The sequence below is a fragment of the Gallus gallus genome, chromosome 28 (assembly GCF_016699485.2).
Source record: "Gallus gallus isolate bGalGal1 chromosome 28, bGalGal1.mat.broiler.GRCg7b, whole genome shotgun sequence".
NCBI lineage: Eukaryota > Metazoa > Chordata > Aves > Galliformes > Phasianidae > Gallus > Gallus gallus.
Window position 1 is genome coordinate 586,336 of NC_052559.1, and position 27,215 is coordinate 613,550.

General features: G+C 45.9%; 1 long non-coding RNA gene across 2 annotated transcripts in view; it reads left to right on the forward strand.

Annotated features, from left to right (window-relative positions):
- The window catches only part of LOC100859213, a 47,634-nt gene that overhangs the window by 14,019 nt on the left and 6,400 nt on the right, over positions 1-27,215 (forward strand). Inside the window, exons 2-8 of one of the 2 annotated variants that reach the window (XR_006932225.1) lie at positions 1,516-1,571; positions 2,746-2,833; positions 11,519-11,698; positions 12,117-12,351; positions 14,315-14,542; positions 17,303-17,477; positions 19,363-27,107. This is a non-coding gene — a long non-coding RNA (uncharacterized LOC100859213). The remainder of the gene's footprint in view (positions 1-1,515; positions 1,572-2,745; positions 2,834-11,518; positions 11,699-12,116; positions 12,352-14,314; positions 14,543-17,302; positions 17,478-19,362; positions 27,108-27,215) is intronic. The other variant, XR_006932226.1, reaches the window with a different exon arrangement.

The window sequence follows — 27,215 nt, forward strand, 5'->3', positions numbered from 1 at the left end:
AGCAGGGTGGGTGGGCTGCAGGGCACGTGCTTCTCTCAGCCATAGCAGCAGTCCCTCTGTATGCCAGCAGTGCCCTCACCCTATCCAGAAGGTGGGAGTAGCTTTGTTGCTATTTTAAGGACAAGCTGAAGAAGCCAAGAGCCATTTTGTCTCCCCTACACAGCCTGGCAGGGTTTGTGTTTCAAACCTCAAAGGACTGCCACTGAGTGTGCTGCTTCAGGGATTACAGTGAGGAAAGCTGTGCTGGGATCTTTGTCGTTCTTGACAGAACTACAGAAGTATATGACCGGTGGCTATTATTAGATACTGCAACTTCATCGAGCAATCATGTGCTCCTTCTCTTTTACCTGGCTCTGCCCGCTCCTCCCTGAGCTCAGCCTGCAGAACTATTTTCAGGGTGAATGTCAAGACTGATACCAGTGGCTCTCACTGAGGTCCTTGTTCCTCCAGTCTGAGAAAAGTATCCCAAGAGCACCGAGCACATCTTGAGAGCGTCTGAGCATTCTGCCTCTGCCTTTCTCCTTGCACAGCCCTGCAGCAGAGCTCAGAGCGATACCATATAGGTGATATAATTTTAAACAAAAATGATTCGTTGATGCTCATTCTTAAATGTCATTATTGAGTTAACTACCCACACACAACTACAGCGATGGATGTGTGCCAGTGGTTTGGCCAGCATCATTTGCAATAACACGGGCAGGCAACGCTGTCTGCTGAGTCCTCAGTCACATCTCTGAGTTCTCTGTGATTTGGTGGCCTTGCTGTTTTCAGCATTTCCTACCTCTCTTACCCATCTGCTACAGATGGAAACAACTATGCTGTATACTTCACTGGTAAGAGAGAAGCAGGATATATTTATTGATGTAATATAGAAACAATGTAGTGATATAACAGTGATTTAAGATTCAAGAAGGCAGATATACTTCATTATTTACTGCATAGAGGGTAGGGTTAGACGCACACATACAGGAGGCCCTCCCGCTGCATCATGAGGCTCAGAGTAGACCCCCTTGCATTTTGAGCTCCTTGAACCACAGGGGTAAGGAGCCCAGGTGGGGCTGGATCCAACTGGTCCCACAGCTGGTCAACAGTTTATTTCTAAGAGATTATGAATACACAATCAATTCAAAATATAATCCTAGTAAAACTAACAGAGTCTAAAGCAAACAATTAGTCACTTATGGAGGATCTGTATTGGCAAGGCATCTTGACATCAAGGTGTAAAGGATCTCTGTGCAGGCATAACCTCAAGAAGCATCCCTGCTCAAGGGGAGATCCTGCAAGGCAATCTGAAGAAGTAAGATGGGAGCAAGAAAGAAGTGGGGGGAATGCACCATCACATCTCCTTGTGTTGGCAGTGGATCTGAACACCAGACTAGGCAGTACTGCTCACTGACTCGTTTTTTTTTCATGTTTTCATCAGACTATCCTTTGTAGTAGGCTGTCCTTGATTTTCCTTGTTTGACTGCTTTGGGAACTACAAATCAACATTCTGGTGATGACTTTCTATTCTAGGTGCCTTCATCATGTGCCATGCTTTAATCCTTCTGCAGCTTCTTCTGGTGCTTCAGGTATGTGGGCTTCTGGCCATTTAAATGGTTCTCTTACCATTTTCTACAAGCCTCAAAGGTAGACAAAACATCTCTGCAGATATGATTATAATTGTTCAGAATATTCATGGTAATGGCTTCTACCATTGTCATGAGGCAAAGGACTTGAACCTATCAAAATTACTAATGTGAGATCAAGCTCAACACAAAGTATAATTGCTGCAAATCTTCTAGGTGCTGGAGTACAAGCTCTAGGAGAACAGGACTGTCAGGAGCCATAGAGAACTTGAAAAGTTGTTATATGCTGCAGATGTGAAGTAAGCCTGAAAGAAGAATGCTTTCCAGCTTCTTGCAGACCATGGCAGTTGAAGCTCTTTCTGTTTTTTTTCTCCATAGTATTGACAGAGGAGAATTAGTCTATCCCTGAAGCAGATTCCCAAAGACAAAGGAAAATGGCAAGCAGAATAGCAGGGGAGTGCATGTGAGTCATGCAAAGTGCTGGGAGAAGAGTGTGGAAGCAAATTCTTAATAGTACCAGGCTGACAGGCTGGAGCTACTCGCACATCAGAAACTAGATGGCAGACTTGTATCTAAAGACTACGTTTCCAGAAAAGATCTATGGAATGTGGCCATGACCCAAGCACTTGGTCTGAAATCATACATGGCTGCAAGAAAGCAGCAGGAGAATCCTCCTCTCCAAAATAATTGTCATCTCCCTGATGTGTTTAGGGACCTGGCCCAAGTGACATGGGTGTAGTGTGAGCCCAGCTGTGCAGCCACTGCCTGGTAGGAATCTGCTCTTTCTGCCTGCTGATGCTCTGTGGGTTGAGGATGGCCTTCAGGAGAAAGGGTAACAGGTGTGCAAAAAGTACCCTGGGTAGGTATCACCACTATGAAAGGCTCTGGGTAGGTGGAATGCAGTAACTTTAGGCTGTGGGTAGAGGGGTTGTTGATTATCTGTGCAGAGTTCATTACAGATGCAGCTGTCTGTGCATTAGGCAGCCAAAACACCTTCCTTTTACAGCTGTAAGGGAAACTGGTACCTCTAGGGGATGTGTCACCTCATCTGGAGCCACTCCCAAATAAAATCTTGCTTCCTCCAAAACCTCTGGAATAACCTGAATGGTGTCACTGACTGCCTTTGGTGAGGACAGGGACACACCACTGTGCCTTCAGCCAAGCCTTATTTCTGCAGAGGAGAGCACTCCTTGGGATAGATGGGTTTGCTTTGAATTTCCAGACTCTTGGGCCAGGCACGTGATTGCCTTGTGATCATACATGAGGTAAGTACCTTGTTTTTATTTCAGAATCCCAAATGTAATCCACCTTTCCAAAATGCACAGTCAAGGCACACAAGCCCAGACTTTTCAGGCATCATGAAGGTGCCTGACCGCAACCCTGAATTAGATGTGAGATTGACTCGGACATGTTCCTTTCCCAGGTTTTTCCCTTGGTCATATTAGACATTCCTTCATGGGCCTCATGGCTCTTGTAAGGTTTGTCTTTGTGTGACATACCGAATCCCACACGTTCTTCTCTTACATGTACAGATGAGCCTTAATTCTTGGACTGGATTTGACTCAAGATGAAGTTCTGAAGAACTTCTAAAAACTAGCTCAGATGCTGAGCACACAGAGAGCTCAGATCTCTGTGTCGGGACCACTGGGAGAGGCTCTCCTACAAATGCACACTGATACAGAAGGACCAGGAGAAGGAAGGAGAAAGCAATGGGATACTTGAGTTTCAAGTGACTTATTAAGTTCATTTGGAAAAAGTCATTTAATTTCCTGTCATTTAACTTTTCTTCTGTCTAACTATCCCATAGCTTTGGAAGCTTTCATCTCGTGCAAGGTATCAAATAGAGTATGTCCCCTGGCATGGAGTGTATTTAATTAAGGATAGAGATTTGAAATCAAATAGCGTGTGAAGTCATGAGAATAAAAAAATCCAAAAGAAACTCGGGAAAACTTGCATGTCAAATTAGAAAGTGTTAGCACTTTTATTAGTGCTTCGTTTGAAGCTAGGCAGTTTTCAAGGAAAGATCTTAGAGAGGAGATTCCACTTATTAATGGAGTCAATTCAAAATTGTGGCACTTGAGATCATAAGAGTTTCTGATAAAGGCTCAAAGATACTGCCAGACGTTGGCTATTGGTTGCCCATAGAGGAAGCAGAGGGCACAACAGCAAAACTTGCAATAGAAAATGACTGCTGAACTCATGCTAACCATGAAGAAGAAAGTCCCATGGAGCCCCCGGATTTATCTGAATCCTTGTAATAAGTTCCAGACTGAAGATGGGCTTTAGACTACTCAGACCATTTGATGCAAGGCAGAACAGAGTTGAAAAGAAACATTGTGGTCTCATTTCAGAGGTTTTGTGTGCTTTTACATTTGTAAAAGTAAGTACCTTAGTGTTCACATGTGGGGGTTATTTCCGTTCCCACTGACATCTCTTTCAAAGGTCCCCAGTGTTGGGCTGCAGACGTTTAAAGGATTGATTTTTTTACTTTTCTTCAGAATGTGCCTTCAGGACATGCCAAAGTGAGATTACATATTTTAATAGATCATAGCATCGTATAATCGTAGAATAGTCTAGCATTACTGGAAGAAATAGATAAGCCTTTGAATGTGCAAGCTATTCTGTGCGTGGATCTACATGTAATTTGCTGGGGGTAGTTGGATAACTCTTGCTTAACTAGTAAGCCTGATAAATGTTTAGCTTAAGAAAGCATCTTGATTTGACAAGTCTACCTCCTGTGGAAGAAGGGACCAGGGGAGAGAAAAAGGCAACTTGGGGAGAGTAAAAGAAACTGTAAGGATATACATCTAACTAACATCTAATTCAGGGCCTGTTGCAGAGATTGGAGCAGCTGCAGGAACCATTGCAAGGGTTTAAGCAACCACAGGGTCTGTCACAAGGGCTGGAGCAGCCACAGAGTCTGTTGCAGGAGTTGGAGCAACCACAGGGCTCATCACAATGCTTGGAGCAGCCATAGGAGCTGCAGCAAGGGTGAGAACAACCACAGGGCTCGTATTCCAGACCCCAGCACACTGCAAACTGCAAGTGATTTGTGCCTCTCTAGAATTGCCAGGGCGACAGCAAACCGTTTCCAGATATTCTACTGGTCTTTCAGGGTTCTGCAGTTGTTCAGAGGTGAAGACCCAAACCACTGAGGGTGCCTACTGCTTCCCAGTGGGGTGGGAGAGAGAACTGGGAGAGAAAAAAAAACCAAAACATAGAACTCATGGGTTGAGATAAAACTATTAAAACTATTTACTAAGATAGAGAAAAGTAAAAAGATAATAGTAATTACTATATATGTGTGTATATATATATATGAATGTACATAACGAGTGATGCACAAGCAATTGCTCACCACCCACTGACTGATGCCCAGCTAGCCCCCCAGCAAGCAGAAGAGATCAAGATGAATTCCCACCCCCTTCAGAACTCTCTTTCTGCATGTTGTCATATGGTATGGAATATCCCTTTGGCCAGTTTAAGTCAACTGACCTGATTCTATCCCCTCCTAGCCCCCTGGGCACCCCCAGCCCTTCACTGGGAAACTGGAATGGCCTTGGTTCTGTACAGCACTGCTTAGCAACAACTATAAACATCGATGTGTAATCAGTGTTGTTTTTCTCCTAGAACTAAAACATTACATTATACCAGACACTCTGAAGAAAACAGTTTCATCCCAGCTGCAACTAAGACATCCAATTAATCTCAGAGCTGGGCCTCTAGATTGTATTTGAGCTATGCTGTAGATTTATCTACATTCAGCCCCATCTCGAGCCCCGTGTTTTAGATGGACCTTGCACCTATGTTTTAGCCTTATCTCCAGTCCTGTCTCTTGGCCCCACCTCCTGCTGCTCCCCATTGGACTGCCAGGATGGACCCTGAAACTTACTCATCCCCCCGACTGCCAATGGACCCTGTCTGGATCCTGTGGGAATGCATGTGATGGGTGCTCTGTACTGTGGTCACTGTCAGCTCCTTGTTCACCTTCTCCTTTGGAGTAGCCCCAATTTTGCTCCTGCTTCATGGAGTGAGGAAAGTGCTGCTGTGGGAAGATTCTTTTCCCTTCAAGGTAGGAAAGCTATGAAGTCATCTAAGTCAAATTCCCAGAAGGAGGAGCCATGCATATGCACGGTTCACACTTAAGCTGTGAACATCATCACATGAGGTTAAACGTCTGCCCAGTGTCCCTGAAGAGCCAGTTAGGTCAATGCCACCTTCTGCAGTCTACCACACTAGGTGTCTGCTAGTGAAGAATGTCTAGGTCACGGAGGAAGGGACAGCAAGAAGAAAGTGTTTTTGGAAGCTGATCTAATTTTTTCACATCGGGTTTGAAAGGATCCAGCTGGGCTGTACTTGCAGAGAACATTTGGATGGGTTCTTGGCAACGGGGATGCCAGCTAAGGACTACAGTGAGTCACAACCATATGACTTGTGTGTGGTTTTTATGAAAAAATCCCTCAAGGCGGATTTTGGCTAACACCACATAAATGTGTATGAATAGAAAAAGCAAGTGTTTGTCAGGCCCTGCTGGCAGAAAAGACAAGAACCTACTCTGGGTGTGGGATGGAGGACTGACTCCAAACCAAGCTTCACATGTTCAGCTGTGAGTTGAGTGGGCTGTGGGTAAAGCAGACTACTAGAAGCAGCACTACTTCTGTACCACTTGGCCAGTGCCATGGTCTTCTTTCCACAGCGTCACCCCTGGCACAGCTCCCTACAGTGTGCGGAGCCATTGAACAGAGCAAGTGGTGTGGTGTGTGCACAGAACATTCCTCACCTTCCTCATTTCCTTTTCATCCCACTCCACAGCACTGTAAAATGGCAATTTAAGCATGCTTTCTTTGGCTCTTTGCCTGCCGCAGCCTTTCAGCATGGAGGAAACATTGGCACACTATGCTCCATACTCCACTCCAGAACTGGTTGGTGATCTTACACCCCAGGTGTGTGTGGGTCAGCTTCTACACATAGTTGTGTGCTGAGTGGAACGTGGAGAGTTGATGACTTTGTTTAAATCAGATCAGGTCTCTGCAGCTCAATTGCTGTTGCTTCACTCATTTTGATTAGATCTTATTATATTTAGAGATGGTTCGGTTGCATATACTTAACCAGCAGTGTTTCACTTCAGAAAGAAGACAGTGCTAAGAACAACTCTGAAATATATGGACAGAATGTGCATGGCTTGCAGTGTCCTTGGAGTGCAATTTCTTCTGAGGGTTTTCCATCTTGTTTAGTTCACACTGAAATTTCCCAGGGTTTACAGAGAAGGATATAACTGCAGAAAGTATGTCACCTTTTCATAAAATCATAGAATGGCTAAGGTTGGAAGGGATCTTAAAGATCATGGAGCTCCAACTCCCTGCTGTGGGCAGGGCTGCCTCCCAACAGATCAGGTCTCCCAGGGCTCCATCCAAACTGGTCATAAATACCTCCAGGAAGGAGCATTCACAGCTTCTCTGGGCAGCAGTGTCAGGGCCTCACCAACCTCTGCGTAAAGAATATTTTCCTAACATCTAACCCAAATTTCTCCTCTTCTAGCTTAAAGCCATTCCTCCTTGTCCTACCACTGTCAGACCATGTAAAAAGTCAATCTGTCTCCTATTTATAAGCTCCATTCAAGTACTGGAAGGCTGCAGTGAGGTCTCCCCAGAACCTTCCCATCTCTAAGCTAAACAAGCCCAACTCCTTTAACTTTTCTTCACAAGATTGGTGCTCCAGCCCTCTGAGCATCCTCCTGGCCCTCCTCTGGACCCACTCCAACAGCTTCATGTCCTTCTTTTGCTAGGGGCCCCAGGCTTGGACACAGTACTCCAAGGGCAGAGTAGAGGGGGAAAAATCCCCTTCCTGCCCTGCTGGCTCTGTTGATGCAGCCCAGGATACAGTTGGCCTTCCAGGCTTCAAGAGCACACTGCTGGCTCATGTCCAGCTTTTCATCCATCAGGATCCCCAAGTCCTTCTCTGCAGAACTGCTCTCAATGTGTTCTTCTTCCATTCTGTATGCATATCTGGAATTGTCCCTACTCACATACAGTGCCTTGCACTAGGCCTTCTTAAACCTCTTAGGTTCTTGTGAGCTCACTTTTTGAGACTGTCTAGGTCTCTCTGGATGGCATGCCTTCCTTCTGCAATGTCAACTGTACCACTCAAGTTGGAATCATCAACAAACTTGCTGAGGGTGCACTCGATCCCATTGTCTATGTCATTGATAAAGGTGTTGAAGTGTACCGGTCCCACGACAGACCCCTTGGGGGATACCACTTGAGACGGGCCTCCACCTGGACATAGAGCCACTGACCACAATCCTCTGGCTATGACCTTCCAACCAATTCTTCATCCACCTAATAGTTCAGCCTTCAAACATGTATCTCTCCACTTTAGAGGTAAAGATGTTGTGTGGGACCATGTCAAAGGCCTTGCACATGTCCAGATGGATGTGAAAGGAAGTTGCCCTTCCTTTGTCCACCAAAGTTGTCACTCCATCACAGAAGGCCACCTGATGGGTCAGGCACAATCTACCAGCTGTGCTGGCTGTGTTGGATCACCTCCTCATCTTGCGTGTGCCTTAACATCTCTTCCAGGAGGATCTGCTCCATGGTATTCCCAGGAATAGATGTGAGGTTCATTGGCCTGTGGTCTGATGTTTCCCTTTTTCCAGTCACTGGGAACCTCATCTGACAGCCGTAACTTTTCAAATATGATGGAGTGCAGCTCAGCAACCAAATCAGCCAGTTCCCTCAGGACTGTGGGATGCAATGTCATCAGACCCCAAAGACTTTTAGACATTCAGCCTCATGAGGTGGTGTTGGACTTGGTCCAGTCTTACAGTGGAAGGGATTTTGAACACCTGACCCCTACATAGAAGCTCAGACATGAGAGGTGTGGGAAGCCTGACTGCCAGTGAAGACTGAGACAAAGAACTCATTAAGTACCTCAGCCTCTCCATGTCTGAGGAAGCCAGTCCTCCCTTCTCGTTTATCAGAGGAGTTACGCTCTCCTTTGCTTGTCTTTTATGATCAATGTATTTAAATAATCCCTTGTTATTTTTCACATCCCTTGCCAAGTTTACTTCCATCCATGCCTTAGCCTTCCTGATCCCACCTCTGCACATCTGCACAGCATCCCTATGTTCTTCCCAGTCCACCATCCCTTCTTCTAGTGCCTGCACTTTTTCTTGCCTCCCAGTTTGACCAACAGGTCCTTGCTCAGCCATTCTGGTTTCCCGTCTCCTCTGCCTGATTTCTTCTGCTGGGGTATGGAGAGCTCTTGTGCTCTCAGGTATCCTTAAAGTGCTGCCAGCTCTGTTCTGTTCCTTTGTCCCTAAGGACACTTTCTCAGGTGATCTCATCCAGCAATTCCTTCAGCAGCCTGATGTTCACTGTCCTGAAGTTCAGGGTCCTTACACGTAGTTAAACTAAGGAAAATTCCTGCACGAAAGTTTTGACTTCAGTTTAAAATAAATACACTTGTTATATTCAGAGCTGATACTGATGCCTAGAGCCACGTTTTCCTAACACTTTCCACTGAAAGACCATGTTTTCTGTTCCTTGTGCTTTTGCCAAACATTAACCACATGGGCTGAAAGACGCCACATTCCCTGTCTGCCTGTGGCTGAATTATTTGAAGTTCAGGCTGAAACATTTGCTCCATTTCTGAAACAAGGCCAAGAAAAAAACGATTGTTTTGACACACAAAGAAAATAATCTGGCAGCCTTTTCTCTGAGAAGCAGTAATATCACAAACTTTGCGAGAGGATTTAGCAACAGTCATCTCTGGTATAGGAATGTGATACAAATACTCCCTTCAAAGGGGATCAACCTCTAATTCTTATAAAGATACTGAAATAGATTCAGGGGGTGTGGGGAGTGGGGATCAGGATTGCTTGGAATAGAGACTAAGGGGTACGGGGAAGAAAAACAATTACATTAGCATTATTAATGAAGCATTCAGACATCAAATGTCACCCTGTTTCTTTTTGACCTTATTTCATCACTGCCTGCTCTGCACAGCCACTGCAAGTGACACATTTCATGGTGTGCAGTTACACACCAGGAGCTCTGTATCATGCCCAGTCACTGACATCTGTGATCCATGCATGAGCCTCCAGCTCCTCAGGAGTGGGAAGGGAGGGAGGGAGGGAGGAAGGAGGAGGGGGAAAAGGAGGAAAAGGATAATCTTATAGCTAAACTGATGCTACCGTGACAAACTCCCATCTTCTCACACAGAACCCTGGGGCATATTGTATGTACAGGAAGGTCTCAGAGATATATGGTTTTCTTCTCACAGTGCCTGGACTTCTATTCTCTCCTGGGGTTTGAGTTCCTGCTGCCCTGAACCTCTGCAACTCAAACCACCAAAGGGGTGTATTGGAAAGATTCAGTCCTCCTTTGTTAGTAGGTGAACCCCAAGTTACTGTGAGGTTTTGCTCTTATTTTTGCTGTGGTCCAGTTCTCCAGCCACAAGTATGACAGTACTAGATGCCCGACTGGACAGTGAGACCAGAACTTCCTGCCTCTGTGGTTTGTTGCCATGGGCATGGATCAGCAGCAAAGATGGACCGTGAGCTAGTTTGATGGTAAGCAGGCTCAGATCCATCAGGCTGTCCTGATGGGGAATCTTCTGTCTTCCTGCGCTGGTATGTTTGTGTTTGTACTTTGAGTCTCTTTCCTGAGCAGCATCCAGGATCTGAGCAATTCACCTTCCTGCTAGGCTGGAACAGGATCCATGGCTCACTGCCCGCCCTATTGCCTCTGCTCTCCAGCTCTGCTCCAGCTCCGCCAGCCAATCCTTTTGCTTGTAGTGACACTTTGGGATTGGAAGCAGGGACCATGTAGGATGCCTCTTTATTTCTGTTGTTCAGGTAAAATCTGAAGTGGTAGAATCTGCACTGGTCTTCAAGTTATTCTATAGCTGTGGAAAATCCTCTCTGTCATGCAGATGTTCTAGGGCTGAATGCCTGAATCCTGCTGAAACTTGGCTTGCAACAGTTCGCATGGCACTTTAGGAGCCAGTTTTGCTCTAGTCTCATCAGAAGCTGAGCAACTCCCACGACCTTTGTTTTCCCCATTGCATTTGATCTGCATCTTTGTCTACTGGGGTGGCTGAATATCCTAAATGAGACCCAATTAGCTTCAGTCCCAGCAAGTCATTAGAACAGCAGAGAGGTGAACGTGTGCAGTAAACACACCTGAGAAAACCAGAGCTGCTTCTGTGCAGCACATGAAGGTCTCATGAACTTTCTGTAAACACAAAGCAGTGCAGCAAAATCAGACTGAGAGAGAATTTTTCTTGCCAGTAGCTGGTATGGTGCTGTGTTTTGGATTTGGAATGAAAATAAGTGATGATAACATACCGAGCTTTTAGTCGTTACTGAGCAATATTAGCACTGTGTCAAGCACTTCTGAACTCCTTGTGCTGCCCTGCCAGTGAGGGGCTGAGTGCACAAGAAATTGGGAGGGATCAAAAAGATATTCCGTACCATATGATGTCATGCTGAATAACAAAACTGTGGGGAGGAGGCAGGGAAGGCAGCCACTGCTCAAGGACTGGCTGGGCATCAGTCAGCTGGTGGTGAGAACTGCATTATGCATCCCCCGTTCTGTGTATTCTTTTCTCTCCCCCTCGCTCCCTTCTTCCTCGTTAAACTGTCTTATCTCAACCTATAAGATCTTACTTTTTTTTTTTTTTTTTTTTTATTTTCTCTCCCGTCCCACTGTGGATGGACAGTGAGCAAGTGGCTGTAAGGCGCTTAACTGCCTGCTGGGTTAAACCACAACGGCATCCATCAGGTGACACGAGGGCGCGGGGCTTTAAAAGGCCACACATGCATATTGAAAGCCTGCTGATTAACACTGTTAACGGGCTTTCTTGGCTTTTTGTACTGGCTGCTAATTTTCGGTCTTCAGCACTTTTACAACACTGTCCTGTTCTTTTCCCCCTTTTCTTCCTTTCAGAGTACAGTTGTAGCTCTGATCCAATTCTGTAACAGTCCAAACCAGATGAATGAAACAAGAAACAGACATAGGGGCAGGTTACTATCATAGCTTGGCACCTCCTCACCTGAAGCTTTTCAAGACTAGACAGAGCACAGCACACCTATCCGGGACATGGCAGATAGTCCTGCTCTGAGACAGGTGAGACACGAGAGCTCCAGACGTTCCCAGTACGTTCTTTATGAGTCCATGGGTATCATGGACTGCGTTCCTATGCTCCTTATGTTCTCCTAGTGCTGTGACCTGGTCAGCTCTTCCAGGTGTTGTGGTGAGCAGGGAGGTATGGTTATACACATAGAATCACAGAATCGTAGAATGGCCTGGGTTGAAAAGGACCACAACGATCACCTAGTGTCAACCCCATTGCCTGTGGGATAAAGAAGGTCGTTGTATCGCTAATGAGTGGTAAAGCTCGATAATAACTTGAGCCAGACGTAAACACCCACAAGGCGCCCAGCCCTTACATGTAACCAGGCTTGGTTGCGTGGGGAAACTGTTGTGTTGTGTGGGTATATAACGCTCTTAAGCACCTACAATAAACCCCTTTGTTCTGCACCAGCGACGGAGTGCGCACCTCTTTCACCACAGCCGCAAGGGAGCGCCCAAACAGGGACCATAACGAACAGGGACACAGATAGGGGCAAGGAGGAACAGGGACCTGAAACTTAACCTGACTTGAAGACTACACGTTGAGAGAAACGAGGAGCAATTTGTAAAACAGTGCGTTGAGACAAACGCTGCAACCTGAGGGTTCATCGTCCTCAACAGCTCCGATTGCCTTTCGCTGGACGAAGGTAAGCGACTGCGTTACAGTGTGAGCTCGGAGCAGAAGAATGTCCTAGTTACTTTTCAAATTATTCTTAAAAAATGGGGCCCGCTGCCATTTCGTAGCAAATGCTGTATGGGCTACCAAGAGTGACCCCTCGATCACAAATCAGACAGTTTACGATCCTGAAGTATGGGACCGGATCGGGGTGAGGCTATGGGGCGCTGCTACTGAGGGTGATAAGACAGCGTTCGGTTTGCTCCAGACTTGGAGAAAGATTTTAGAAGCCATAAAGATCCACTTAAGATCTCAGCCTCATACCTCCAGTCTGCCTGAGGGTAAGGGAGCGGCTACAGAGCAGCCCGCAATGCCATCGGCTCCCCCGCTACCACCATCGGATGGGGTTTTTACTGATCGTAGCCTCAGATCAAGAGCCGCGCTGGGAACCTTTATCGTATAGTGTCCTGGGGGACTTGGGACGCACAATCACACCCATGCCCCCATGTGAAGTATTGGCAGGCAGTTGTACTGCTCAATGGATTTATTCTCAAGCACAGCCGGTGCCGGCTGTGCCCATGGAAAGGGGGGCGCAGGGGTTGGATCCACACGGAAGTTTGACATTTCAGGAATTTTAGCGCTATTGCCTTAAAAGACTGTTTTTTCCACCATCTCTCTGGACCCCCACGATGCTCCTAGGTTTACTTTACTGTCCTCTCTGTAAAGCATCAGCACAAGACGAGCGGTATCACTGCACGGTATTACCTCAGGGCATGAAAAACAGCCCTACAATCTGTACAGGTAATGACTCGGGATATATATCCCAGAAAATATTACAGTTTTTACAATCATGAGAAATTAAACATCTCGTGGACATACTATACTTGCTTACAAGATAAGCCACAGTTGAGTATACCCATAGCACCCTTAAAACTATGCTACTTAAGGAAAAAAGAGGGAGAAGGCACTTCCAGCAGGAAGGGTTGCTAAAATGTATTGAACTTTTAAAATCGAGGATGTGAATACAGAGGACCACCGATAGCCCTCATTTTGTTTCAGTTAACGAGGAAAGATTGAATATTCACGGAAAAACTATGATACTGGTAGAGAATCTGGAATCAGGTTAGTGGGAAGGCCCATTCCCACTGATAATCTGGAGGAGAGGAAGAATCCTTAGGATAAACTGTACTGGTTATTGTCAATCTCTTTGTGATTTTTAAATGCTTATGGTATATGAAAGTGTAAATGTAAATGGTATATGGTAATATAATTGTTAACGATATACAGAAATGTAATTGTTAATGGTATTCGGAAGTGGAATTGTTAACAGTATAAAGAAGTGTAAATGTGAATGCTATATGGATGTGTAAACATAAATGCTATATGCAAGTGGAATTGTTAATGGGATGTGGAAGTGTAATTGAGGGTACAAATAGCGGACTTGTGAAAAACAAACAAACAACAAGGAACAGCAAAAAGGTTAAGGAAGAACGGTGAGTTAAGATATTAAAGGCTGTGATCTGCTCTAGCCAAAGCAGATGAGTGCCGGCAAGAGAACACATCCCCTGCACTGAGGACCCCACGCGGCTTGCAATCAGAACGTAAACAAAGTGTTACTTGCGAATGAGGACAAAAACGGGACATTGGAAGAGAGAACAGCCTTTATCTGCAGAGATCTGGGAAACTGGATATCCCAGCGTTAGCACGGGAAGCCTTAGGAGGGAAGGAGCTGAGAGCAGGGCTCTAGGACCCAGAGATCTGCTCATGAAGAGCTGAAAAAAGGGGTCCTGGCAGGGTGCAGGAGGGTTCTGCCCTCATTAAATAGAAAAGCAGTTAGTGCAAAAAGCAGCACTGGATTTGGTAACAGATGCAATAACAGCTAAGGGTAAAGCAAGAAACGATGGGAGTGAGCAACTATAGCTGTACATACTTTCTGTAAGTATTTTGTTTTGTAGAGTGATCTCACGTAGTGGTTTGTTCTGTTTTGTGAGCAGGTGTTCCTCCTGGGCTCTGTATCATGCACTGGCCATGCAGATGTGGAGCACAAGTAGAAAAACACCCTGCAGACCCTGACAAGAATAAAAGCAAGAGAGAATCTGTGATGGGTGAGAAAGGAAAAGTGCACTTTGAAGCAGGGGACGCCCCGCTGGCTCTGCCTATCGCACCCACCGCCAGCGTGTTCCCCATCTCTCCTTTTGGTGGTTGCCATCTCTCAGGTGTCAGTAAGTAATAACACATGAGCATTGAAAGTTTCCACTTACAGAATTGTCTAAAATAGATGCCTGTGTGAGTGCGTATATATCGACTCAAAAAATTGTGACTTACCTAACTTTTTTCTTATGTTTAGTGTGCTATCAGTGGAAGCTTTGATTGAGTTATGATGATTATGTTATTAATATAATCAGTGCTATTATTTTATAGTGTGGTAATAGTTCGCTAATAAACAAAAAAGGGGGAGATGTGGCATAAAGAAGGTCGTTGTATTGCTAATGAGTGGTAAAGCTCGACAATAACTTGAGCCAGATGTAAACACCCACAAGGTGTGGGAAAACTGTTGTGGGATAACTGTTGGGAACACTTGCGTGGGAAAACTGTTGTGTTGTGTGGTATATAATGTTCTTAAGCACCTACAATAAACCCCTTTGTTCTGCACCAGCGGTGGAGTGCGCACCTCTTTCACCACACCCGCAAGGAGTGTGATGCCCTCTTGCAACACCTGCCGAGTGCAGGGTCACCAACCACAAGACCAGGCTGCCCAGATGTGAAGGGATGATAAGCGTAGGTAGGTGGGAGGCTGCATGCTGAGGGCTGTGCAGTGCAGAGTCCTGTCCTGCCACTCTGTGGCGCCAATGACCCACACATGGGCACGGCCTGCCCAGGGCTGCCATGAAGCAGAGCATCCCAATGTAGAGCTCTGCGTGCATTCATCTCAGAGCCCCTTGGATCGTCTTAATTTCGACTCTTTTTCTTTTCACACTTTGATGGAAGAATAGCCCCTTTGTACCAACTGTTCTGATTCTTGTTCTCTTTCCCCCGTGCTGACTGTTCCTTGCCTGGACTTGACCAGTCTTTCTTTGGCACTGTCTGTTGCTGCCCAGTGCCATGGTGGCATGGACTGACTTGGTGGTGCAAAGCAGCTTGATGGAAGCAGCCCAGATGACCATGGGATTCATGAGCATCTATGGGAGCGCTTTTTTGATGCTGCTATGGTGATGGGGTGTGAAGGGAAGGTGAGAACTGTGTATGGCGAGGAAGTAAAAGTGGGGTAGAGGCAAATGAGGACCAATGGGAGACCTGGGTGCCAACAAAATCAGGTGTTGAGTGGGGCGGTGCACAGGATCACGGGTGGTATGGTATGAGCTGGGGACATGGAAAGACCCAGCAGTAGATAAGGACAGTACCAATATTAAATGAGGAATGGAATAGCGTAGTGATCTCAGCTTCTGTGACACTTTGTCATTGTGGGCCCAGCTGGTTTAAATTGCCCTGACAGTGTTCTATTGCATCAGCTATGAGGGCTGCTCTGAAAGTAATGCCTCCTGTTTCATGATGTCAGCCCACAACGTCAGGTAGATGTTGGTAGGATGGCAGTAGAGGTTGAACCTTCCCACCAGTATCCCGTTACATTTTGTTGCTGTGTGACAGATGGTAGCAGAGGGACAGTCGTACAGAATGGCATCTGATATGGAAGTGAAAATGAAAGTAAGGTGTGGACCTTACTTTCCTCCTTGTGGAACAGCTGGTACCCATTGACATCCACGGATGCTTTCTGCACATTTATGAAATCCAAACAGTGGATGTGAGCAGAGTCAGAGGTGAGTGGTGTGTTGCAGCAGTGGCAACAGTGATACGAAAGACAAGTGATGTTCCAGACAGCCATGCACAGCTGTCACACCACAAAATGAAAAGAGTACTGGTCAGCTCATCTGCACAAATCAGCTAATGGTGGTGACTATGTTGAAAAGTCGTGATTTGTAGCTGAGAATTTCCTCTGTCAAATAGGGTTATTGTGCTCTTTGTATCTGTTGTAGTTTCTGTGGAAATAAATAGGAGGCATTACTTTCAGAGCAACCTGTATAGAATCCAGTAGCTGGCCATGGAGCCAAAGCAAAGCCCTGAGGTGTGTGGGGAAGGAGTGCTCTGCCCATCAGCTCTGGAACTGCTAGTGCATTCCAGCGACTTTCCTTCTCTTAGGCACTGCAGGACTGTGGTGGTGTGTACTGGACTGTGGGTAGAGCTAATCCACTACTTTCTCTTAACAGGGCTTCACCTTGCGTTGAGTTCCCTCCAGACTCTGGGAAGGGTTGTCACAGTCAGAAATAGGGCACTTGGTGGGTGTCTGGCAGGGGTGAATGTCCATTTTGCTCCCACTGCTAACTCCAGTTAAGGTCTGGACAGCAAAGTACCACAAACTCCACCATGAACAAAGAAGGAGAGCTGCATTTCTCCAGTACAGAAATCCACAAGTGAGAACAAGCAGGTTTTCTTTGCCTTGCTGGGCCTTATTCCTCTAGTTTCTTATGCTTTAAGGCAATGAAGAATCATTTGGTTCTCTCCTTTCCTGCATTGCACAAGCTGCAGCCTGTGGGTGGGCCCAAGGAATGGAATGGAAGAGATCCAGCTGCTTCTTACAGTTACCAGAAGGTGTCATTAACCAAGCATGTGCTGGATAGGCCAGCAGTGAGAAAATGGAAGGACTGCAGAGTCTAGGATAACCCTCTCTTTCTACTCCTAAGTAGATGGGACTGTCCTTGTGTTTCCATTCTATATTGCCATCACTTTGGTGGATTGATGCTCCAGCAGCATCCTTTCGCTGAGTTTAGGTTGGCATGGGCATGTGCAGTGAGGATGAAATCTAGGCTCATTACTACCTGGAGAACGTGAATAGTGAGGAATGCTGGACTCTGTGCTGCATTGCACAGCACAGGTGAGAGCTGTGCTGGGGGATAGTGAAGGTTTGTATCTGCTCCTTTCGCACACAGACTCTTAGGATGGTGCATTTCCTGTCTGCTCATCTGGAAGATCTGAAGAAAAAGCATTAGGCTCCAGTGGCAAGAGTTGCACATTGCTCCCAGGAAAATGAAGTTTTCTCTTCCTCAGGACTCTCTGAAGTCTTCCTGGAAGTAATATTCTTACATGGAGATTGCTCTGGCACTGGTAGGTGAGATTTTATGTAAGCCAAGACAGCAGTACATAAGCCAAAAAGACTTGAGTGATGCACTGAGTAGCATCTGTTGGCCTCTACCATCATGAAACAACTTGCAATGGCCATACTCATGGCGTGGCTGTGCTCCTGACTACAGTTGGCTGCTCTCTATCCATTACTTTGACTTGATATTCCTCGATGGTCTCTTCCATCTTCTTAGGTGCTGGCTGTAGGCTTAGCTGTGCCAGAGATGCTCTCCTTCAGAATTCCTTCTGCTCTACAGAAACTCTCAACCCCTTTCCGATTCTTTGGTGCTCTTTAGCCCCAGCACAGAGCTCACCTGTCAGAACTAACAGCCAAAGACACTGCTGATGTTTCCCTGTCACCACTTTATTTCCCTTGCTACTGCAAGAGTCTGTGCTATTGGGGAAAGAAATGAGGACAACTAAAATGTTCTGTAACTTCCAGGAAAATGCACAAAGGATTCCTGGAATCTCTCAGGATAATGGAATTGAGGTTGGTCCCCAACCACCAGCACAGATCCAAGACGACTACATCTTTTTCTAGAAGCCTTCAAAACCCACAAGGATGGAGATCGCCCATATTTCTGGTGACCACAGCTGAGGTGGTTCACCTTCAGAAAATGTAGGCTCTACTGGTCAAGTGTGCAGGCAATAACTGAGGAAGGATGGGTATATATACAGGGATTGAGATATTCTGAATGAGTCAGCAGAAATGCAAGATTTCCAACAAGCATCATTAGCCTGAATCTGAATCATTTCTAATCTGTAAACCCCAGATTAGAAGCAACTGGAGGCTGATGCCTTAAGTTAGGCATTCTGCTTCTTGTGACACCAATTGCCATATGTAGCCAAGTTGGATTAACCCCTTCAGTTGTATGATCCATCTGCAGAGCCTCAGAGTGGGCATGCTGCCTCACATCCTGTAGTGACCACTCTTGGCCATGGGAGCAGATCTGTTCTACGAGGGGATGGACAATGATGGACATCAATTCCATGATCAGCGACTTACATAAAGTCCAGCAGAGTAAATATGAAAAATGACTAAGCAGAACAGCATACTTGTATGGTTAAGGAGAATGATTTAACATAACCGACAAAGAATGGATGAATACTTTCACGTCCTTTCAATGAAGGGATCTGACAGTTTGGGATGATCTTACACAATGTTGTAGATCAGGTAGCAGATGGGAGAACAAGACCAAGAGCAGACTGCCATTGGAGAGATTGTACCTCAGTTATTCACCCAGATTTGGGCTTGCCAGTGCTGAAGGTTCCTCAAGTATCTTCTGAGAGACTCCTGTCACCACCAACTATATCCAGGGGCAGCAGCACTATTCACAGCTCTCAGATTTGCTTTTCATAGGACTCACAGAGTTTGCAGGTGGCTTCTTGACTACCTGCTTCACCAATGCTCTGTTTCCACCCCAGGCAGAGTTCCTAAAGCTGTGCATGACTTGGAAGTCCCTCGTTTGCTCATGACATCTTGATTATCTCCCTCCTTGCACTGAAACTAGAATATGTTCTGTATATTTCTGTAGCCTCTTTTATTTAGCAGCAGTGGAGGAAAGTCTGACTGCACAGCCCTTGTAATTCCCTATTTGCAACCCAGCTGTGCTTTCAGGAGATAGAGGCTGCAGTGAGCCCCAGGCTGGCAGTCCTGTCCTAGGGCCATCTTGCTGATAGACAGCAGGGTTGGGCAGAGGCCTGAGTCTTAAGTCTGCCTTGTGTGCAGACTTAGAGGAGGAGCAGCTGGTCCCAGATGCTGCAAAGCATTTGCATGTTGTCTTCATTTTTGTCTGTCTTTCTTTCATGCTCCCTCCCAGAGCCTTTTTGTCTTTAGGGGAAAACTTACTTTTTTTTTCCTCTTTTGCAGGCTGCTGTCTGAGCTCTGCATTTAGTCCACATGAAAGTGTCACAGCCCAAGGGCATCTGTTCAAAGAGATGTGGAGAATTCTGGCTTCCCAGGATCCTCCCCTGTGTCTGCCATGCCAGGCTGCATCAGATATGTGGTGCCTGGCAACAGTAAGAAGGCAAAATGGGAATGGTTCCCTTTGTACCAGTGACCTGAGAACAGTGGGCTGCAGTGTGGTACTGCTCCAGCTCTGTCAGAATGCCAGAACTTTTCATCTGCACTTTGAGGAATCTGCTAAAACCAGAGCAAGAAACAAACATCAGGAATACTGGTAAGGCTGTTCTGCATGAAACAGTGTCCTGCCACACACAGCATTTCTGGGGCACCAGATGCCTTGCAAGGAAGACCAGGAGCAAAGGCAGACATGTCTTTAATCACCTGTCATCCCTCGATCCCTGATGGTGCTACCCAGAGGGCTGCCCCAGTCCCTCTGCTCCCCAGTCATCACACCTCAGCCCAGCCTTGGAGGCATTTAGTTGCATGCTACAATAAGCTGCCCCCAGCAGCCTCCTGAGCAGCTATGCCTCTGTTTCTCTGCCATTTGGCAGAGTCCAGTTATCACAGGGTGGAGGAGAATGAGGTGCTCTTATGTGGGAGCAAGGTGAGTGAGAGCTCCTGCTTGAAGTGGGCTTGGGCTGTAGCAGGCCAGCCACAGGCTGGCTGGGAGCACTGTGGAAACAAAGATACTTGATTTAAAAAGCTGTGGGGATAAGGAGTCTGTAACCACAACACAACCACAGGCACCTGAGCATCAGGCTTCCAACATCCATGGAACACCAGATGCTTTAGGGGAGACTTCTCCCAAGGCAATAACTGTCCAAGGGGCAATCTCACGTGAAGCACACCCTGGATTTGAAGTACTTACTCTGCTCTCCAAGGAGGGGCCCGATGAAAGGATCACCACAAGGACCCAATCAGGACAGGGTCCCAGGTATTTACATCGTGTCACCAAAAGAGGTGATGGGAGAAATCTGCATCTCACCTGTGCTCGTTAGCCCCTCTCTTCCTACAGCACTACCTCCAGAACTACCCCAGGACTAGGCTGGAGCCAGTCCAGCCTTTTCTTTCTGCCAACCACAAATTTAAAAACCATATCCTCCTTCCTATCATCCAGGACACTGGTGAAAACTCTGAGTAGAACTGGACCCAAGAAACCACTACAAGCTCTGCTTCCTATGTTCTTCTCTAGCAACAATTTGTACCCTGAGATCTGCTCTCTCAGTATGGTTTTTGATCATCCCAATAGTGTTGTATCCCATTCCTCTAATCTCTAAAGACTATCTATATGGGACAAAGTCTAAAGCCATTTTCAAGTCAAAATAGCTGATACCAACTCTCTTTTGCTGTCTGTTAATCCTAGTGCAGATAAAAATTAGGTTGGCCTGTCATAATTTGTCTTGGAAATAAACAAAAAAACCAAAAACATGTTCATAGCTTCTCATCCCATTAGCTCACAACATACAGCCTGCAATTTTATTAAGGATTGTTCTGTGTACTGAGCTACATGTAGAACTCATCAGTAACTGGGTCAAAAAATAAGTCCATCAGACAACAGATGCCTAAGGAAAGCATGTAAGGACAGGGAAGAGTAAATTATACTTCCTCCAACATGCAGCCTCTGGCAGTTTTCAGCTTAGATACTTCTGCAGCAAAATGCAGTGTCTTTGTATCTTGAGTCCTTATTTTCCATGAATTTGTCTAATCTCTATGTGAATGCATATAAAATATTATCATCCACAGTGTACTGTGGCAAAGAGTTCCACGGACAAATAGTGTTGTGTGAACCACCTCTCTGTGTTAGGTTTGAATCTTCCTTATGGCAGTTCCATCTGATATTCCCTGCCCCTTTTATGTGAAGATACCATCAACAGATATTTCATCCTTGCCCTCCCCATGATACCCGTGACTTTACGTATCCATAGGTCATCTCTTGCCTTGTTTTATAATTGTTACTGGCAAAGATGCCACTCAGCACCCTTGATTATCTTCATTGGCCTTTTCTGCCCCTTTTTCAATTCTACAGTCTCCTTTTTGAGATGGAAGTGAAGAGGACCAGAGGTGAAAAAGCCATCAGCTCACACAGTGGCGTCTGACACTGTGTTTTGTGCTGTTCCTTTCTTACTGTTTCTTAATACTTAATTTGCTTTTGCTTTAGAGAATTGAAGAAATGTTTTCAGAAAACTGTTAGCTGTAATCGTTAGTTGCCTAATTATAGTCTGCTCAGAGGCTGCAATTCTGTGTACAAAGAATGTCATTTTTCCATGCTCATTGCTTTCCACACACTTACATTGAGTTTCTTGTGCTGCTTTTCCCAGTGGTCTGTTTCCCTCCTGCCCTAGACAACCCTTACACCTGCCTTTTCAACCTATTTTTCAGGCTGCTTTTACATGAGGCAGATGGTAGTGGTCCCTCCAGGCCTCTACTTGTGAACTTCCTACTGTGAAAAAGCTTTAATTGATATATTTTCATCTCTATTTATTCACATAAGAATTTTCTGTCTTCTTCCATAAGTTTGCTTTCTGAAATGATGTCTGGTAATCCAGGGTGATTGTAACAGGATTTCCATTCCCTGCCTGATGGGTGATCACTTCAAGAAGGCCAACAGCAATCCCGGGGAAGAAGGTCAAGTTAAGACCTGCGTTGGACTCCACATCATCTGCCTATAGCTTCCTTTCTCCACTGAGGGATGAAGCAGATGTTCTTTAGGCAACTTACTAACAAAGCACTTACAGAGCTGTTCTCATTGTGATTTGTCCCTTGATTATTTGCTTTTTGCCTTTTTTGCCCTTACAGTTTTGTCTGCACAAGCTCGTGCTGTTCTTTTAGTTCTGTTCTCATTACTTTGACCTAGTTTCCAGACCCTGTGCAACTTCAGATGGGAGTAAGAAGCAATGAAGCCACACTTCAGCATTCAGCCACATTTCCTCCAGTTCCTCTGCACAGGGATATTTTGAGCTTATTCTCTCAGTAATTTCTTTATGGAACTGCCAGTTCTCCTGAATGCTTTTTTCTTTCACACTTCCAATCCAGGAGGGGGAAACTACCATGTCTTCGACTGAAGTCTATTCCATTTTTCTGTTTTCCCTCTTTCCACTTTTGGAATTATAAAAATCGCTCACTTAATGGTTGCTCATTCAAGTCGCTTTCCATGTTCGTGTTCCAAAAGTCTCATTCTTTCTTGATGAAAAAAAAAAAAATCTAGAAATCTGCCTTCTCTTGTCCTTCTCCTTTTTCTTTTTCAAGAAAAATAATTTCCAAAAGCCTTTGAAGAGCTGAGGACAGTTCCTCAGCCTCAGCACTGTGACAAACAGCTGGCTTTTCTGACTTGCTTTGGTTATGGAGAAAAGATGGCTGATGCTTTTTTGGGGGAGCTTCTATAACTGCAGCCAGCTTAGCTGCACACTGCGGTTTCCATATAGCTCAGAACTGGGCTGACCACACCAGCAAAGATCTCTGCTTCTGTGCTAAGCTGTTCAGCAAATGTTTCTTCCACACAACATTTTCATTTCCTATGAAAAAAAAATATATATATCTTTGGGGGGCGGTGGAGGGGGGGAGGGTTAAAAATGAAGCACTTTTTAGCTTTTTAGAAAATGAACGTAGAGAACAGAAACTTGCTGTGAGAAGTTTGGTTAACAGATTTTTCTCTTATAAAAAGAGCAGAGCAAGAAATCTGGGAGCTTGCACAGCTGGGTGAGCCATGTAGGATGGTTGGTTGAGCTCTAAGGCTGTTGAGAAACAGAGACTTTGTCAGCAGCTGAACAGAGGTGCAGATTTCAGGATACGACGGCATTCCTGCTGCTTGCTGACTGTGCTGCTCCAGGAGCAGCTGGATGGGCAGAGTGCAGTTTCTCATGGATCAAACTCTCATGTTTGGATACTCTGGTGCCTAATAAGGTGTGATATCCAATCCAACCATTTCCCCTGCAGTTAGGGCAGACACAACATTTTTTTCCCTTGTGTATTTCGTAATAGGGGAAGAACTCACACCACCACCTTTTCCTCCCTGGGGGCACCAATAAGCACTCCCCCTCTAACTCAGGCAAATGTGAAGGTATTTACCATGATTTAAGACTGGCTACTGTCAAACTTCATTAAAACTCTGGAAATTGAATCTTTAATGATCAAAGCGACAGAAGAGATGGAAATGATGTTTGAAATAGTTCAAATTCTGTTTTCTTGCGAAGCCACTCTGATAACAAAAAGAAAAAGAAAAGGTGATTTCAATTCCACGTGTTATAGAAGAGCAAGATGGGAAAAGGGCCCTTCTCACCTATGAGCTTTTCATGAGACGGTATTGGGGACACTCCAAAGCACAGTGCAATGCAAACCCATGGGTATCATCAAACATTTTCAGCTCAGAGTAAGGAGGGATGGACCTTGCTCTTTGTTAGAACATTAAGTCTCTGTGTGAGTGAAGGGACTTACCTTTCCTCTGTGGTTTTCTTGTCTTATTTTGCTTACTTTCCGGCTGGCCGGAACCCCAGATATCTTTGAAGAGTTCCAGTGGGTACTGGGACACTCTGGATACTGGGAAGATGCTGCATACACTGACAGGTTCAGATGGTCTCCTTCCTACACTCTGGATCCCAGCTTTATTCATTTACCTTTCTTGAGCTTTCTCCCTGGCCTGGGTACATGATGTCCCTTGGGCAGCAGCTATCTTACAGCTTATTTTTAGACAACAGCTTTTTTCCATGAGGACAAAGGAGGAAAAGGAAAGGATTTCTCCCCCCTTTGCCTCCTTATAGTCTGGCCTAGAAGGTGTCTAAGAGATGTTGGCAGCCACTAGCCTCAAGCCTTGGCAGGGCCCCAACCCACCAGCCATTCCCTTCTGCTTCTTCCTCCACCATTCCCAGAGCACATTTTCTGTCACTTGGTATAAATTCAGGATTCATTTCTACCTTCAGCCCTGTAAACTCATGCCATTTATATCACATCTTTGGAAGGCTCAGGTGAGTTCGCCAGCAGCCATGGTGGGAGAACTTCTAATATTCATCAGACCTTGCTTACCTTAGTAATTCTTCCTCTCGGAAGAGTGAGACCAACAACCCACATTCCTAATGCACTTGTGGTCACTAAGGCAAGAAATAGACTGAGAGGAGTGTTTAACTTGCACCCACTTCTTGGCATAGCTGGAGGATGTGCTTCCCAGGCAGGGAGATAAAAGTCAGTGAGCATGCAGCAGGCATCCTGGCTGCTGCCTTTGATCTCTGCCTTGCACTGCAGTTGTTAAACAGACTATGGTGTTTGGTCTGGCCAGGACACAGCCCTGCTCTGGGGGCCTGGCTGGAATGTGCTTGAAACCATTTGGAACAATAAGCAGTAGTTCATGCCAGTTCAGACAGTGCTGGGCTGCACTCCATCAAGGCAAGAGCTAGAGATATTAACTCTTGCATGACTCCAAATTACTTTGTAAAGGAAGAGTCCTGAATTTTAATTTAATCCTTTGCTTCTTTATGGCTCTCAGCTGAATGGAGAACCACCACTGTGAGTAGCACTGAGCTGAAAACCTGAACTGGAAGTCACTGTACAAGCTTTCTGCTTCAGTTTTCCATAGAGTGGGCACTACATACTTCTTGCTCAGCCCTTGTTATTGCAGATCATGGTCATTTGTTAAAATTCAGGCCAAGATCTTAGAGATACTTAAGGGTCACAGCTAGACTCTTGACAGTTTTAAGACTCCTCTATTTCTTTGTGTATATAAATCTAAAGCTAAATGATCCAGATGGTGGGATTCAGGAGCACACAGAGGAACAGCTGGCCTTTGCAACAGCACAAGTAAACTTCTATGGGGATGAGTAAGCTACAGGGTATGTGGTAGATTCTTCACAATTCATAAAATATCATCTGAGCCTCTGTTTAAGGATGGAGACTCTTGAGTATTTCTAGGAATCTGGAGCCTTATGCACAGCCTATGTGTGCATCATGTCAGAAGGTCCTGAACTAGTCTTGGCTCTTGGGACTGCTTGTGTATTTATCTTCTAAATATAAAATACTTCAGACCACTGAGAATCCCTAGCGACAGAGAGTGGCTTTCCAAATACCTCTTTACTGTGTAATGAGTGATTCCGGTTCCGTGAGTTCAGGCCGAGCAGGGCCTGGTGCGCAGTGCTGTGTTGATTGCCCTAAGCGCCACGCTGGCCTGCAACAGGAGGCCACAGCTGCTGTTTCTTCTATTGGGGCTCCCTGTGAGGCTATGAGGTGGTCACCCCGTGGTTCAGTGCCCTGTACAAATGCTGCCTGTGACCATTGTTTTCTAACAACCAGCTCAGCTTCAGGGATCCTGAACAGAGGCACCGAGAGTCACACCAAGTGCTGAGAGACTGGACACTTATCTTCTCATAGAGTCATGCAATGGCTGAAGTTGTAAGGGTCCTCAAAGATCATCTAGTTCCAACCCAGTGAGCTGGATGCCCTCCACCAGATCAGGTTGTCCAGAATCCCATCCAAACTGGCCTTGGGCACCTCCAGGGATGGGACACCCACAGCTTCTCTGGGCAGCAGTGCCAGGGCCTCAATGCCCTCGGAGGAAAGAATTTCCTCCTGACATTTAATCTAAGTCTCCCCTCTTTTAGTTTAGAGCCATTCCTCCTTGTCCTATTACTATTAGACTGTGCAAAAATGTGCTTTCCTGTTTATAAGCTCCCCACAATTACTGGAAGGCTGTAAGGTCTCCCCTGAGTCTTCCATCTCCAGGCTGAACATTTCCCAACTCTAACAACCTTTCTTCATAGCAGAGGTGCTCCTGCCCTCTCAACATCCTGCTGGTCTTATTCTGGACCCACTCCATCAGCTCCACATTCTCCTTGTCCTGGGCATCCCCAATCAGAATGCAGTACTCCAGATGAGGCCTCATAAGGGAAGGGCAGAGGGGGACAGTCCCCTCCCTGCCTCTGTTGATACCAAAGTACTGCTGGCATTCTGGGCTGCAAGCACACAGTGCTGGCTCACCCTGAGCTTTTCATCCACCAGGACCCCCAAGTCCTTCTTCTTGGGGTTGCTTTCAGTGAGATCTCCCAGTCTGTGTGCATATCTGGGATTGCCCCAACCCAGCTGCAGCATCTTGTACTTAACCTTGTTAAATCTCAGTAGGCTCTTATCGGCCCACTTTTAAAGCCTGTCCAGGTCCCTCTGAATGACATCCCTTCTTTCTGTTGCATCACCTGCATCACTCTGCTTGCTGTAATCAGCAAACTTAACTGAGGGTACCCTCAATCTGATTGTCTATGTCATTGATCAAGACGCTGAAAAGTCCAAAGGGGTCCCAAGATAGACCCCTTCGAGACACTGCTCATGCCCACCTCCACCTGACTTTTGTCACCTGTCAGAAATACTCAGGTCTCTCTCTTTCCTGTGCTGAAACCCTAGGCACCCATCTTCACCCTGATGGGCTCAAGCAACAGCTATCTTAGTTTTGGTAATACTTACATCTACACCTCGTGTAGGTCTCAGTAGATCCCAAGATCTTTGTTCAATCATTTTTTCCCTTGGTAGGGTGTACATAGTTACATGCTGATTCCTGCAGAAGCATGTGGGCCTAAAGAGACAAAAGTCACAGTGTGGAGCAGTGGGGAGATCTCTATCCCCCACTAGCCAATGCACTGTTTATCCTTAACCCTCCCATAATCTCAGTTTCGCACATCTGGACCAGGCTGCACACCCAGAGAGAAGTGACAACACAGCCCCTGTGGTATTTCATACAGGTAAGAGCTTTTGCCTCCTCCCTTCACAGAATGGGGCCATCGCCCATGCCCAGTTGAGGTATGGCAGCCCCCTTCCAGAGCAAGGACTCAGCACCTTGCTGCTTTTTG